A 14,020-nucleotide genomic window follows, 5' to 3' on the forward strand; every position below is an offset into this window, starting at 1 on the left:
AATGCTTGACTCCCAAGGGTCTTATTAGCTCCTCCATTTTATTTTTGGTGTTGTTTCATATTGCATCCCTTGTCTGTAGCTAAGATAGGCTGAGTTTATGAAAATAGAAGTAGTGGCTGGTTTCACCAATTTTCAGCAGCAACATTCTCAGCTAACGTCTCCCTCCATAAAGCAGTTGCCATGTGCTGAAAAGAGTGCAAGGGTTGTGAGGTACCTGTGGGGTGTTTGAGGGGGTTTCTAGGCCCCTGACACCCTTGGTCTGTGTGTGTGTGAGGGACCAATACTATGTAATATCTTCATCAATGACAGACAGAGGGATTGAGTGCACCCTCAGCAAGCTTGCAGATGACACCAAGCTGAGTGGTGCAGTTGATTCATTAGAGGGAAGGGATGCCATCCATAGGGACCTTGACAGCCTTGAGGACTGGGCCCATGTGAACCTCATGAAGTTCAACAAGGCCAAGTGCAAGGTCCTGCACCTGGGTCGAGGCAATCCCCAGTATCAATACAGGCTGGGGGATGAAGGGATTGAGAACAGTCCTGTGGAGAAGTACATGGGGCTAGTGGTGGATGACAAATTAGATGAGAGCTGGCAATGTGTGCTTTGCAGTCCAGAAAGCCAATCATATTCTGGGCTGCATAAAAAGAAGCGTGGCCAGCAGGTCAAGGGAGATGATTCTCCCCCTTTACTCCTCTCTTGTGAGCCCCCACCTGGAGTATCACGACCAGCTCTGGGGTCCCCAACACAAGAAAGACATGGACCTGTTAGAGGAGGTCCATGGAAATGATCAGAGGACTGGAACTTTTCTCCTCTGAAGAAAGGTTGAGAGAGTTGGGATTGTTCACTCTGGAGAAGAGAAGGCTCCAGGGAGAACTTGTTGCAGCCTTTCAATAAAGGACTTTACAAGAAAAATGGAGAGAGTCTTTTTACCAAGGCCTGTATTGACAGGACAAGGGTCAATGGTTTTAAACTGAAAGAGGGTAGATTTAGATTAGGCATAAGGAAGAAATTTTTTACAATGAGGGTGTTGAGACACTGGAACAGGTTTCCCAGTTGTGGAAGTTGTGGATGCCCCATCATTGGAAGTATTCAAGGTCAGGTTTTGATGGGTCTTTGAGCAATCTGATCTAATGAAAGATGTCCCTGCCCACGGTAGGGGAGTTAGACTAGATGATCTTTAAAGGTCCCTTCCAACCGAAACCATTCTATGAGTCTATGATTCCATGAGAACATGTATTTGCCCTATTCGCCTTTCTGTAAACTCAAGCTGCATACTTACAGAAAGTACTCTTGTAGAGAGAACAAAATGCTCTGGAGACTTACAGAAAAGCTTTAGTTCATACGGATCAAGAATGTATGAACTTACATGACTTGAGAAAAGCCCCCAATTTACATAAGTAGACAGGGTTTTCTTTGTTGTAAAAGAATAGTAACTGCTTTAGCTTTCCAATGACTGCACTGGAAAATTATAGCTGAGTAAAAATGACTGTTTCAGATGGAAGACAAGAAATAACATCACAAAAGATTTATAAAGCAAGAGTAAAAATGAAATAGAGAACAAGGACAAAAAAGATTAGTATAAAAGATGGAGGCAGAGTAAAAAGACAATAGAACAAATAGGTAAACAAGTCTAGAAAATTACATTTTAACCAATGTTCTTTCATTTCATTGAAGAGATAATGGTAAAGGGAAAGAGTAAGGGAATAAGGGAAAACAGAGCCTCTAAATCGTGAAGGAGATAAAAAAAATGTTTAATTTTCTGTCACCATGTCAGACTATACATAACACTAATCCATAATAGATTAAAGGGGATTTCCACATAGTTTATTGTGGCACAGCCAGAGCCTGTTAGTCTTTCGCAGTCATTTGGACAATTCCACAGCTAGCGGGTGACACACACACTGGTTGCTTTTATAAACTGTCCACAGGTTTTATTCATCAAATAGCAAACTTACTGTAATAATGAGAACTCTATGGGCTTGATCCAAAGCCTATCAAGATCCATGGGAGCAATTCAAACAGGAGTTTGTTCACAATACTTTTCTAAATTATTTCCTGAAAAAGCAGTGGCTGACAGACTCTGAGCCTGATAAGATTTTTATCTCTAACCTGATAAGATTATTATCTCTAAAGAAAATCTTGATAAGTCCTTTCCTAAATAGTATAATGAAATATATTTCTAACTTGGAGGGGAAGTGTGTGTGTTAGTCGTGGCTGGTTGGCTTCTTTTAGAATTGTATACTTTTAAAATTTAAAAATAATATTAAAAGGATAACATTAAAAACATTAAATGGTAACATTAAGAGGATATTAATATTGCCTGCAAAAAAAATCTTTTAAATTTATGTTTTTCATTTATTTTAGGCTTATACTGCAACATACCTTTTTATCAAAGGTACAAATGAAAAGTAATTTTAATAAATAAAGCTATATTTTAAAATACGTTCTTATGTACCCTGAATACTCCTAATAAAGCAGTGTTAGATTCTTCAGCCTTATTAAAAAAAAAAAAAAAAAAAAAATTAGACTAAAATATACATCCTGTACATTCTGCTAGGGTATATGACAGAAAAATTAATCTCCACACAGAGAAAGGAGCACAGAGGAATGACAACAGATGGGGGTGCCCAAATTGTACACTGCCCCGGCTCATTCCTTTGCACACAGGAGCCCAAGGTGCCCTGAGGCGGAGAGGAGACTGGCATCCAGGGGCAGTTACCGACCAGAGTGAGTGTTTGAGCCCTGCTGCTGGAGGGATCCACACTGCACATATAGGTACACATATGTATATATTCCCACTAGCAGACCTTCATCCTGATCAGGCAGAGAGGGGAACAAGATGAAGCCATCGGTGCTGTTTGTGTTTGAGTGCTGAATGTGTCTGTTTGTGTTGTCCTGTATGGCTGACTGTATATACATGCATATATGTATATTGTATGTGTGTGTGCACACGTGTGTACCTACTGGGAATACACGCTCAGCTGCACTACTGACTGGACCTGGGGACATGGAGCTGTGGTAGCCTTGCCTCCATTGGGCTACCAGATTTGGCAATTCCCTAGCACATTCTTGAAGAGCAATTGATAAAAGCTAATTCAGGTGACATTCAGTTTTTATGAAAGGCTGTATTAATGCAATAAAACTCTTTCAGAAAAAGCTTTCAGAAATTCTTCACTGTACTTATGTCTAGTGTGTTGGTAGAGCATCTAATGACATTTAATAAAGTGCATCAGAAGCTGCCTGAAGTATAAAGGGTCTAGATAACAAAATATCATTTTGATTAGGCTTTTAATTTTCTGAGGACATGAATGTGCAGCCTAGAAAGTGCAGAAGTTTATAGTGATAGACTAAGACTCTATATTAAGCATCTTTTAGCTACAAGACAGAAAACTGAATTCAAGCAATGAAATAGTAATTTTAATTCTAATGAAATATTGACAGAACTTCTAAACAGATGTAGACAGTCTACAAATTGTGATGAAATTATGGGGGGAATAAAAGGATATGGAAAATAAAAACTTGCTGATATATTTGCATAAAAATAAATGTAATTTAAAATTATTATGCTTCATAATGTTGCATCACTATTTTAAATTCTCATGGATTTAAATAGGATAGCATTACTCATTTTGGAAATCTAAAAACATTATACATCAGTTATGAAGTTTGGTTTAAACAGTAATTTTAGAAACATCAGGGGGAAAAAAAAAAATTTGGACCTCTAATTGCTCTTGTAAGCCACAAAATGGAAAAAAATTAAACCCCAAAAAGTCCATCTTTTTTTGGAAGAATAGATTTTGTGTATATATTTGAAAGGACGTTTTGAAAATTTAATGATGTATGAAAGCTCCATGCCTTGAACTTATTCAGATTAAAGAAGCAACACTTTGCATTTTCGTCATTGCTATCAATTAAAATATAGAGTATCTACTCAAATATTTTCTTCTTAAGCATTGAAACACCAAATTTAAGTCATTGTCTCTGCAGATCAGTTCTGAATATTAGATATCTATGCTTTCTATTCAGTCAGTGGAGAGATTATACATCTTCCCCCAAATTTCCTGCCGTCAGCAGGGATGTTGTGTCTAGACTATGTATTAGGTGTCCCCTCAAAAAAATGGATCTTGGAGATCTTTTCTGAAGATAGTTGTCTAAGTAAGTAAGTGTGACTCGCCAGAGCACAGTGGGAAAGTAGTCACAAACTCATTTTTTGCTTAACAGTTTCCTGTGATTCTGTTTTTCAAATAATTTCCCATAATAAAGACAAAACCAGAAACTGAGAACTCCTCAGCATGGATTCAAGTTCCTCTGTCTCTCTTCACAGGAGATCATTACTTTTACAGCATCTTAGGGTGTCACATTTGCTGAAACAGACAAGAAACATCTTCCTCTTATCTGAAAAAAAAAAGGAGAAAGTTGACAAGAGGAAAGTTATGGAAAAAAGGCAGAGGTAACAAAGGAAGACTGTAAAGAGGAAAAGAAAATATTCTGCTGGAAAAGTCTTTCCTGTCACCAGTAATCTATCCCTCTCCTCCACAATTAAAACAAAACAAAACAAAAAAGAAAGCAAAGGAAATACTCCTAACTTATTTTTCTTCTGTCAGTGAATAAGGATTATGTTCGTGATGGCAGCAGAGTATGAAGGGGAAGAGGACACAGAGTGAAGGACACTGTATTTTTAATGTTTGGGGATTTTTCAAGTGGGATGTCATCCCTTCTTTTTTTGTTAAATGAAATTATTTAAAATTATTGCAAAGCCTGTTTGGATTCATATGCTTATCCTTATTAGACAGTGTAAAAGAAATTATAATTTAAATAACAAGTCCTCTCATTTATGCATTAGTAATCCTCAGATTACTGTGGGGGAGACAAGAGAGCAAAATGGAAATGAGTCCATGCCTTGATCAAGACTACCTGAGATAGTTGCATGTTGGTGGAGGTGGCTGATAACGTGCATTGAACATGGACTGGAATAGAGTCATATAAAAGATACAAATCTGAAGGAGGTCTCTAACCATTTGGAAGTAGACAAGTATTTAATCTATTTATTTTGCCAGTCACTTGGAGTGATCTGCAGGTGCTGCAAGAGCCTTCAGTGTGGATGGTGATCACCAAGACCTTCCCCAGAATTACACCCCGCAAAAAAGTGTGTAGTTCCCATAACTGGGTTTTCTGATGGGTAGAAAGTTCTACAGTGGATGTCCTGTTTTCTTTAGTTATTTCCTACTGGCTATAGAAAAGCTACATTTCAGAAAGTTTACCAAATGAACCACTAACTGGTCTTGATCCAAAAGCAGCTTGCTAGCTCCTATATTCCTATGAAGCCATGAATAAACTAGTTTTATGTGGATGACACTAATAATTTCATGCAAAAGTTGTATTAAAATTAAATCGCATATCACATACTGCTTTTTCTCTACACACAATTATTTTAATGTTTGTAAATATTAATTTAAATGCTTTACTATGCATATCTAATACCTATTTTTAAACACTTCACTATCTCGTAACTTTAGCATTTACAATTTAGTATTAATATTGGTAATTTTCTTTCCTTTGTGAAAGGAAGTTGGACTGGTTTGGTGAATGTCTGGAGATTTTTACTCAATATGATCTTAAGCTTAGTATATACTTCTCATTTTGTTGTAGAAAATTTTACATGTTGTTAAACATTTTTTCCCTTATGGATGATAATAAGCTTACACAGCAACAAGAAACTTTTTTTTTACTGTGAGGGTGACCAAACACTGGAACAGGTTGCCCACAGAGATTGTAGCGTCTCCATTCTTGGAGATATTCAACAGCCTTGTAGATGTGGTCCTGGGCAACTGGTTCTAGGTGGCTCTGCTTCAGCAAGTGGGTTGGACCAGATGACCACCAGAGGTCCCTTCCAACCTCAAACATTCTGTGATTCTGTGATTATCAAAATAAAAGTAATACATCCGTGTTTGTTGCCTTTACATAACATGTTGATTTAATTGGCACCCTACAGCAAATTCATGTAGGACAGGATGGTGTAATAGTAGGTAGATGAAAAATATAATGTAAGAAATATTACTGAAAATTTCAGCATAGTATTTAAATAACTTTTAAAGTAGCTCTTTTTCTATATTTTTAGTCTAATATGGATTCTAAGGTTAAAAGCCTTCATGTCTCAAAAACAGAGCAATTACAGTTCTGTTTTTCTTTAGTTTCCATGTCAGGAACCCTGATATCACCGTAGTACAAATACTCCAGAAAAGGATAATACCGCGCTTTTAGCCTCAAAAGCTCATTTGGCATGTCAAACATTTAACTCTCACCTTTCTAAAGCAGTCTCTCTTTTATGTCAGCTCCAGTGGTATTGTTAAAAAAAAAAAAAAAAAAAAAAAAAAAAAAAAAAGATGATCTAGTAATAGCATTAATCTTGTTCTTAATGTTTTACTCTTATTTATAAAATGTGCATTATAGTTATTATTTGCAGGAATGAGTCAAAGTTTTAGCAAAAGCTACAATACAGCTCTTCAATAACCAGGGAATTTTCCTGAAAGATTCAGAAATTCTGTGCTTATGCAAATAGTTATGGGATCCCATTTTAATAAATCATTAGAACTTAAGATAAAATTATTCAGAAATAAAAATGACATCTTCTGCATCAAGAACTTAAAAAATGAGAGCTGGATTAACTGAAAAAATGCATTTATTCATCTGAAGTGCCATTTACAATTAAATAGGTAAGATAAGTTGCTAACAGCAGGCTGATTGTTTTACTTCTGAATCCAGTATCAGTGAATCAGACTATTAATGACAAGATTTTCTGCATCAGTAAAGAACCTCTCTAGAAAAATATTAACATCTACTTGCTGAAGGAATAATAATAATAAAAAAAGGGCAACTAACAAGAGTCCATACAGTATTAGTTTCATAAACAATTTGCACAGAATATATTCCTATTTTCTTCAGATATGTCTTTCTGTTTCCTCTAGAAAAAAATGTATATATTTAATACCAAGAAATATTGTATATGCTTACCCAGGAGCAATAGCCACTGAACAATCATGCACTATGTATACTAAGTAAGGATTAATTAAAAAAAAATTCCCAGCCTGCCAGTAAAGAGAAAAGACTTAAAAAGTAAAAAACTTAAAAAAACTAGGTTTGAATGCAGTTCTTTAAATTAAATACATTTTAAAGTGAATGTTTAGTGTAAAAGGAGCTGGTTTGATATCTTCAAAGAGTGCATGCTTGGTTTCATTCAGGGAACAGACACATAATGCAAAGCAATAAGATGTCCCATGCCACTCTGTATATGGTGTAAAGCAAGACATAATACTTAACTTTAGCTGCTGGGTATCTCTCAGAAATTTTAGTAGAAAATAAAAGGTTATTCTAGAACAAAAATTTTAGTGTGTGCTAACTCTCAATACTGTCTGTATTCTGGTGGCAGTAAAATAAAAACTGTCAACATAAAGAGTTTAAAAAAAAATCTGAAAAAGTATTTTTGTGTGTGCTAACTCTCATCATACTGTCTGTATTCTGGTGGCAGTAAAATAAAAACTGTCAACATAAAGAGTTTAAAAAAAAATCTGAAAGAGTGACAGCATTTTTTAATTTTTTTTATTTTTAATAAAAAAGTTCTGGATCCAGTGGAATTCATAAGCTAACACTTCCCACGTCAAAACCTTTTTCTTTAATTGAAAAAAAAAATTCCAATGTGATTCTTTACAATAGAAGTCTACTGAGGGTTTTTTGGTGTTTTCTGTTGTTTTGTTTTTATTTTAAAATTCAGATAGTAGTTTGTTTTGAATTGTAGCATTGTTACTGGAACTGGGGTTTTGGATTTACATCTTCAGTCTCAATAGATATCCTGTTCATGTCCAGATCCTGCATCAAAACATCATAAAGATGTGCACCAGCCCTCCCCAGTAACATTTTTGCTTCCAGGGAAGAGAAACTTCACATATACAAGGTGGAAGAAAGCCATGGTGTGAGAAGTGCCCACTACTCAGGCTCTTGTAAGTGTTTATCATGCATCAGCTGCACCAATGTCAATTTTTTAATAGGAAAAAAAATTCCTTTTTCCTAGAAAAAAGCTAGCTTTTTTCTTTTATATAAGAGATCCTTTTACCCTTGACTTCTTCTCCCAGCCACTCCTTACAGTCTGTAGGGGCAAGTCCTGCTGTCCCACACTTTCACTGAGGTCTCATTTTTCTTCTTTGCCCACTTGCCCATTGGAGAGAGAGGGAGCTCAAGCCTTGGTCTCATAGCATTGACAATACCACCACACACCACCTGCATACGTGTCACAGTGGCATTTTAACATGCCTTTTGAGCTGACATTTGGTCTAATTCTTGCTTATTCCTAACTTTCATTTTTTGGAAAGTCACTGACTTCAGAGAGGGTATCATGCATTTTAACACTGTAACAGACCTCAGCATCAAATCTTCTTAGGTCAATCCACTGAACTGCAAAATAATATACAATATAATACACTGAATTTTAACTGTGGAGAATAATACCATTCTCAGTAAAGCAAACAAAAAGGTCTAATATGAGAAGACTCTTTCATCTTTAATTTACAAGATGTAGTCAGAGATTTTATTGTAAATATTATTTTGCCTAATGTTTTGAGAAACTGCTCCTCAAACATTTTACATAGTCTCTACTAGGAAGAGGCCATTAGAGGTACAACTTCAAGATTTCATATTAAAATTTAAATACATGCTCTCTATTATTCCAAATTATATAGACAAAATCTTTGTCATCTTGGGAGGGTTTTATAAAAAATTAATATGCTCCTTGAATTCAGTATTAAAAAAACATACATTAGTTTACAAACATGGGTATTGGATTTCTATTGGCTTTCTTCTTCAAAGCTGTTGATGAATTAAGTGATCAATAAAGCTCTAGAAAGCTTTAGAATTTAGTCTTATATAAAATATGATCAATAATAGTATGACTAGGTTAACACTTTAAATGCAGAAAATTGAAAATACAAGAAGACAAGCAAATCCTGCATCTCCTTCTTCCTACATACAAGATTGTTGCTAATTTTAACTGAGCTGTGCTTTTGCAATCAATGTTTTCAATTTTAAAATGAGATTATTCAGGATAAAATTTGTACCTCTGTGTATATAAAACACGAGTATCAAATATAAAAAAAGTGATAACTAAGAACTGTTAGAACTATTAAATTTTGCCCAAAATTTGAGGAATTGATTAGTAGTTGCAATCATCACTTTCACACATGTGCGCCCGTAAATCCTTGGTAGACCATAAAATAATGGAGCTTCATGCAGATTTCAAACTGCTAGCATAATGAACATGGACTTGTGTCACAATAAAATCACTGCCTTCACCAGTATTAGAACCACTGAGTAACATCAGTAATCACTCTTTTTGCGTTACCTACATTCGACTTTTTCTACTACATTGAAGAAAATTACCTCATTTTTTTGAACAGGAGTCATAATACACTAGTCTCCTTTCAAATCTGACTGCATGACAATTACATAGTCAGATAGGTCAATATCAAAATAGGGAACTTTGAGGACAAAGAGAGCCATGGGAGAACTCAAGAATGATCTCGAATATTAAACTGGTATGTCCCAAAAGCCAATCTAATACTCTAATCCAGGAACAACACCTTCACTTGAAGAAAACCCTTTAAAACTGTTCCTCATGTCTCTTAATGAAAACTGGACTGATAAACAAGAATCTCACAGTATTTACTTGACTCCTGCAAAGATTATGTCAGTGAATTTTAATTTATAGTTTAAAAGCACAATGTATTAAAGGCAGCGTACTAACCATCAAACCAAAGTTAACTGTTTATAATGAAGTATGTAGAGATAGTGACTCTAGATAATTCTCAGCTTGGTTAAATAGAAAATGTCCAAAGATTAGTCCTTCCCAAGTTAGGAAGTTAGGCAAAGCTCTTATGGCTGCTATATAGCCAAGATTTTACCTTTTGTCCAAAGATTTCTAATTAAAAGAAACAAACAAAGAAAACATATATAAATAATATAGCCAAGATTTTACCTTTTGTCCAAAGATTTCTAATTAAAAGAAACAAAAAAAGAAAACATATACAAATAAATAGACATCTGCTGAAGTGTCTGAATTTCAGTCAAGGTATACTTGCTCAAAATAGAGACATGACTTGTAAGAATTACTGATAAGCAGAACATAAAACATTTTAATTGTGATGGAATAGTAATATTGTTGTCATGTTAACATAATAATAATCTCTTTTGAATGCTGTGTGTTAAATTGGAGGCGTGAACTTTAGAAAAACAGGGGTCCCACAGTAGCATATCCCACATTTTCTCTTATTTCTCCTGAACTAGCTTTCTGTCACTTTATCAAATGCTTTACATCCTAATCTTGTTTCTCATTACATTCTTCCTTCACCTTACATTTTCCTTGAGAGAGTCTACTGTATGAAAAAAATTAAACAAAGGACACCTAGGGCTCAGCTTTGAAATTACGACCAGTATGTTATAAGAAATAAAAGACTGGCTGATTGCTTCAACCATATAGATCTACTGAAGTCATTCTGTCCAGGAAGTCAGAAAGGTCACACGTGCTTCACAGTTGGTAAAATTGTATGTGTCACTGAGCTTATCTAAATTTGCTGTAACTTGCTGTGTTTTGTCACCAGAGCTAACAACTATTCTGTCTGAGCATGTGGGATTGATGACTTGGAGAACAGATGAACAGTCACAAAAAACATTAGAAGGCTGAGAATATAACTGTTGCTGTAAAGCTGGAACTGGAGCCTGGGATCTTTTGTTCCCCACTCTTCATAAATTAAATTGGCTCACTATAAATCTAAGATTAAAAAATAATGCAATAAGAGTATAATAGCTATTTTTGTTCCTTTGTAAATCTCTCCCTAAAAATGTAGGACATTTTATTTGTTCCACTTCTCTAAAATTACAGTCCATCAAAATGAATCAGCTAAACAAGTCACAGCAATTCCATACTTGTCAGCTAATAAGCAGGAACTGTGTTTATTTATTAAAGCATCAGAGGTGAAAATACCTATTTGTTTTCCTTCTCATGGCACTGACCTCTCGAATGAACAATTACTAGTGTTTGGTTAAATATGGAGAGGAATTGATAGATTCATGGTGAGTAATCTATTATTTCTTCTCATAGCAATTCTCTTGGCAGCAAAACTTTTGGTAAACCAAAATTTTAGAAGTTTAGTTGATACTGTTTTCTGTGAAGCCTTAGCAAACATACCGTATGCAACAGAGGTTGACATAGTGTATAATTAGTATTACTTTTTCTGCTTTCTCTCTCTCTCATCATGACTGTAGAAAGATCAAAATTGAGAAGTCTACAGAGGCAAGAAAGACCTGCTTTGATGTGGAAAATAATCCAGGGAGGATACGGAAATGGGCACTGGAATGGAAAGAGGCTGCTATAAAAGATCAAAAGAAATAGGTCCCAAAGAGAAGTGGCTGAACAGTAATTGGATGTTTCCTTGTGAAGCATCTGATTAATGGTAGCAGAAGTATAAATTTACCTTAGAGCTTTTCCTTGTGAGCTTTATGTGCATACAAACACATTTATATATATGCATAAAGTTATTTCAGAGAATTTTAACATCATTTGTGCCATATTGTAGATCTATTACACTTAAAAAAAAAAAAAAAAAAAAAGCACTGTATAGATATCATACTACCTAGGTATCATGTATTGCTTCAAAGAGTAGTAACTATAGTAACTTACACTGTTTAGTTAGATGTTGAGTTAATAAAGATTCATAACTGTCCTTCATATATAAGGACTATTAAAAGGCAGAGGGTTGCTACTGCAAATTTATCTTAACTCATGCCCAAAAAGTAGCAAAATCTAGTATTTTGATAGATGACTATTTTCTTTAATAGTAAAATTGAGTAGAGCTCTACTGAGATCGATGTTTTTGCAGAAGTTCAGAATGGGAAAGCTTGGATGCTCTGAACAGGAACTTTGTAGGATGTAATATAATTATGTACTGTAGCAATGTTCTTAACAATCGGAAATTTCCATTTATATTTCTAATTATATTTGCTCTGTGTTTTTAAACACAGCTGAAAAAATCAGTTTACTGAATAGCAGAATTATTTTCAGGGCCTGAAGTCTCTTTAAATAGCTGCATGTTCCTTTCTCTCTACTTGGAATATAAAATGTTCTATTTTAACAAACTGCTTCATACTATAATCTGTATTGTCATACACATTACAGCCCATGTCATGATGCTTTTGATAATTATTTGAAAGAAAATGCCTAGGGATGTAGCTTGGTCTCTGTTGCATACATTACCTTAGTTGCATATTAAACAGTTTCCAAAAAGCAATCCAAATTTAACCAAAGTACTGCTACACTTGGTTCCATCATTTGCATGCGATACTGCAGTTATGAATGACAGCTTTTCTCACATCATTCACAAATCACTGCGTTGTGTTCTTTTAGAGTTTTCCTGAGTTATCAGATGTCTTTTGTAAGATTATTATCAAAGGTCTATAACAATTATCTTCTCACTCTAGAAAAAAACAACAAACAAGGAAGCAAGTTTTCTCTGTGTGGAAATCAGTGGGAAGTTTGTCCATTCCCTGACTTTGACTTAAACATGGTTCTGCAGAGCATCATATTAGCTTACCTACGACACATTTGAGTCTATTGTAGGCTCATCCAAGAAGAACAAAGTCTTTTTATAGTTTAAACCCACTGCATCTGATAGTTTACCATTAACATGTAGAACAGATTTTTTACCTTTTTTTTAGGACATATTTATATGTTTTAAGTGCTTTATCATATATCTGCTTAATCTTCCCTTTTCTAATCAATGCCAGTTTATACATTCTCTTTTATAAAGTCTTTAAGATTTTTTTGTTCTCTTCATGTTTCCTCTGATCACTCTTAAGTTGATCCGCAGTTGATCTGGTAGTACGATGCTCCATGCTGAATACAGGACTCCTGTTTAAATGTAGACTCAGGCCACTGGAGAATTCTAATCTGTGCATTTAATGTGCACACTGCCTCTTCTGTGATTTATGTAATTAATGAAAATATCAAATAGAAACTGGATTAATGAAAATTCCTCTCCCCAAGAAAATAGCTTTATATTCCTTTCATTTTCATGGTGAACTGTAACTATCCTTTTAAAGGATAGTTTTAAGGGTGGTTGCTTTTTTTAACAACTTTGCATTCATCCTGAAAAAGTTTCATTGACATGATGTTTCTTTTCTTTAATTATATGAATCTTGGGTTGCAAATTCAAAAGCCTTACTACAGATGCATGGCATCTCTCATCTTGTAATAAGCAAAGCCCATTATTCTGTCTTATGCATGATGTATGTTACTTACTTGAGTCAGTGAATCCACATTGAAGACTTTGATCAAAACATCAATATGCCATTCCTGATCTCAAACTGGTTTAGATATGTCTTTACAGCCATAGCGTAGTTAACCCACACTCTGATTATGAGCAACATATAGTTGGAAGTCGACTATATCAGTTCAATTTAACACTTTTCTAGAAAGAAAAAAAGGGTGAGGGTTCTAATTTTAATAGCAAAAAAAAATCACATATACTGAAACTACTCTTGACTTCCAAAATATAATAAACACTGATATGTTCACCTTACTTGGACTATACTGCAAACACTGTATGCTTATAACTTTAGTGGTTTTTAATTAATTCACAGGAAGAATTTAATGCAAAAATGACTCAGTTGAGTGTTGCTATTCCTTTGGATCAGTGTTGTAGCTGCTATATTAGTAAAAAAACCCCTATAGGATCAGTGTTACTATTTTTAATTGGAAAATAAATAAGACCAATCAGCTTTTTGATAAAGATGCAGTTTTTAAGAAGATTCATGGTTGGATGACAATGTTAAGGAAAACCTTAATGGAGAAAATTTAATTCTCTGTACTTTTTTTTGTTTCAATGGTAGAATATATTTCTTCTGAATAACCTGGAAGTGTTTTATTTTTCTTTTTAAATTACATCAAAACTTTGCTTTTAATATATATAATCATATATA

This window comes from Aptenodytes forsteri, unplaced genomic scaffold (assembly GCF_000699145.1).
Source record: "Aptenodytes forsteri isolate BGI_AS27 unplaced genomic scaffold, ASM69914v1 Scaffold144, whole genome shotgun sequence".
Taxonomy (NCBI): domain Eukaryota; kingdom Metazoa; phylum Chordata; class Aves; order Sphenisciformes; family Spheniscidae; genus Aptenodytes; species Aptenodytes forsteri.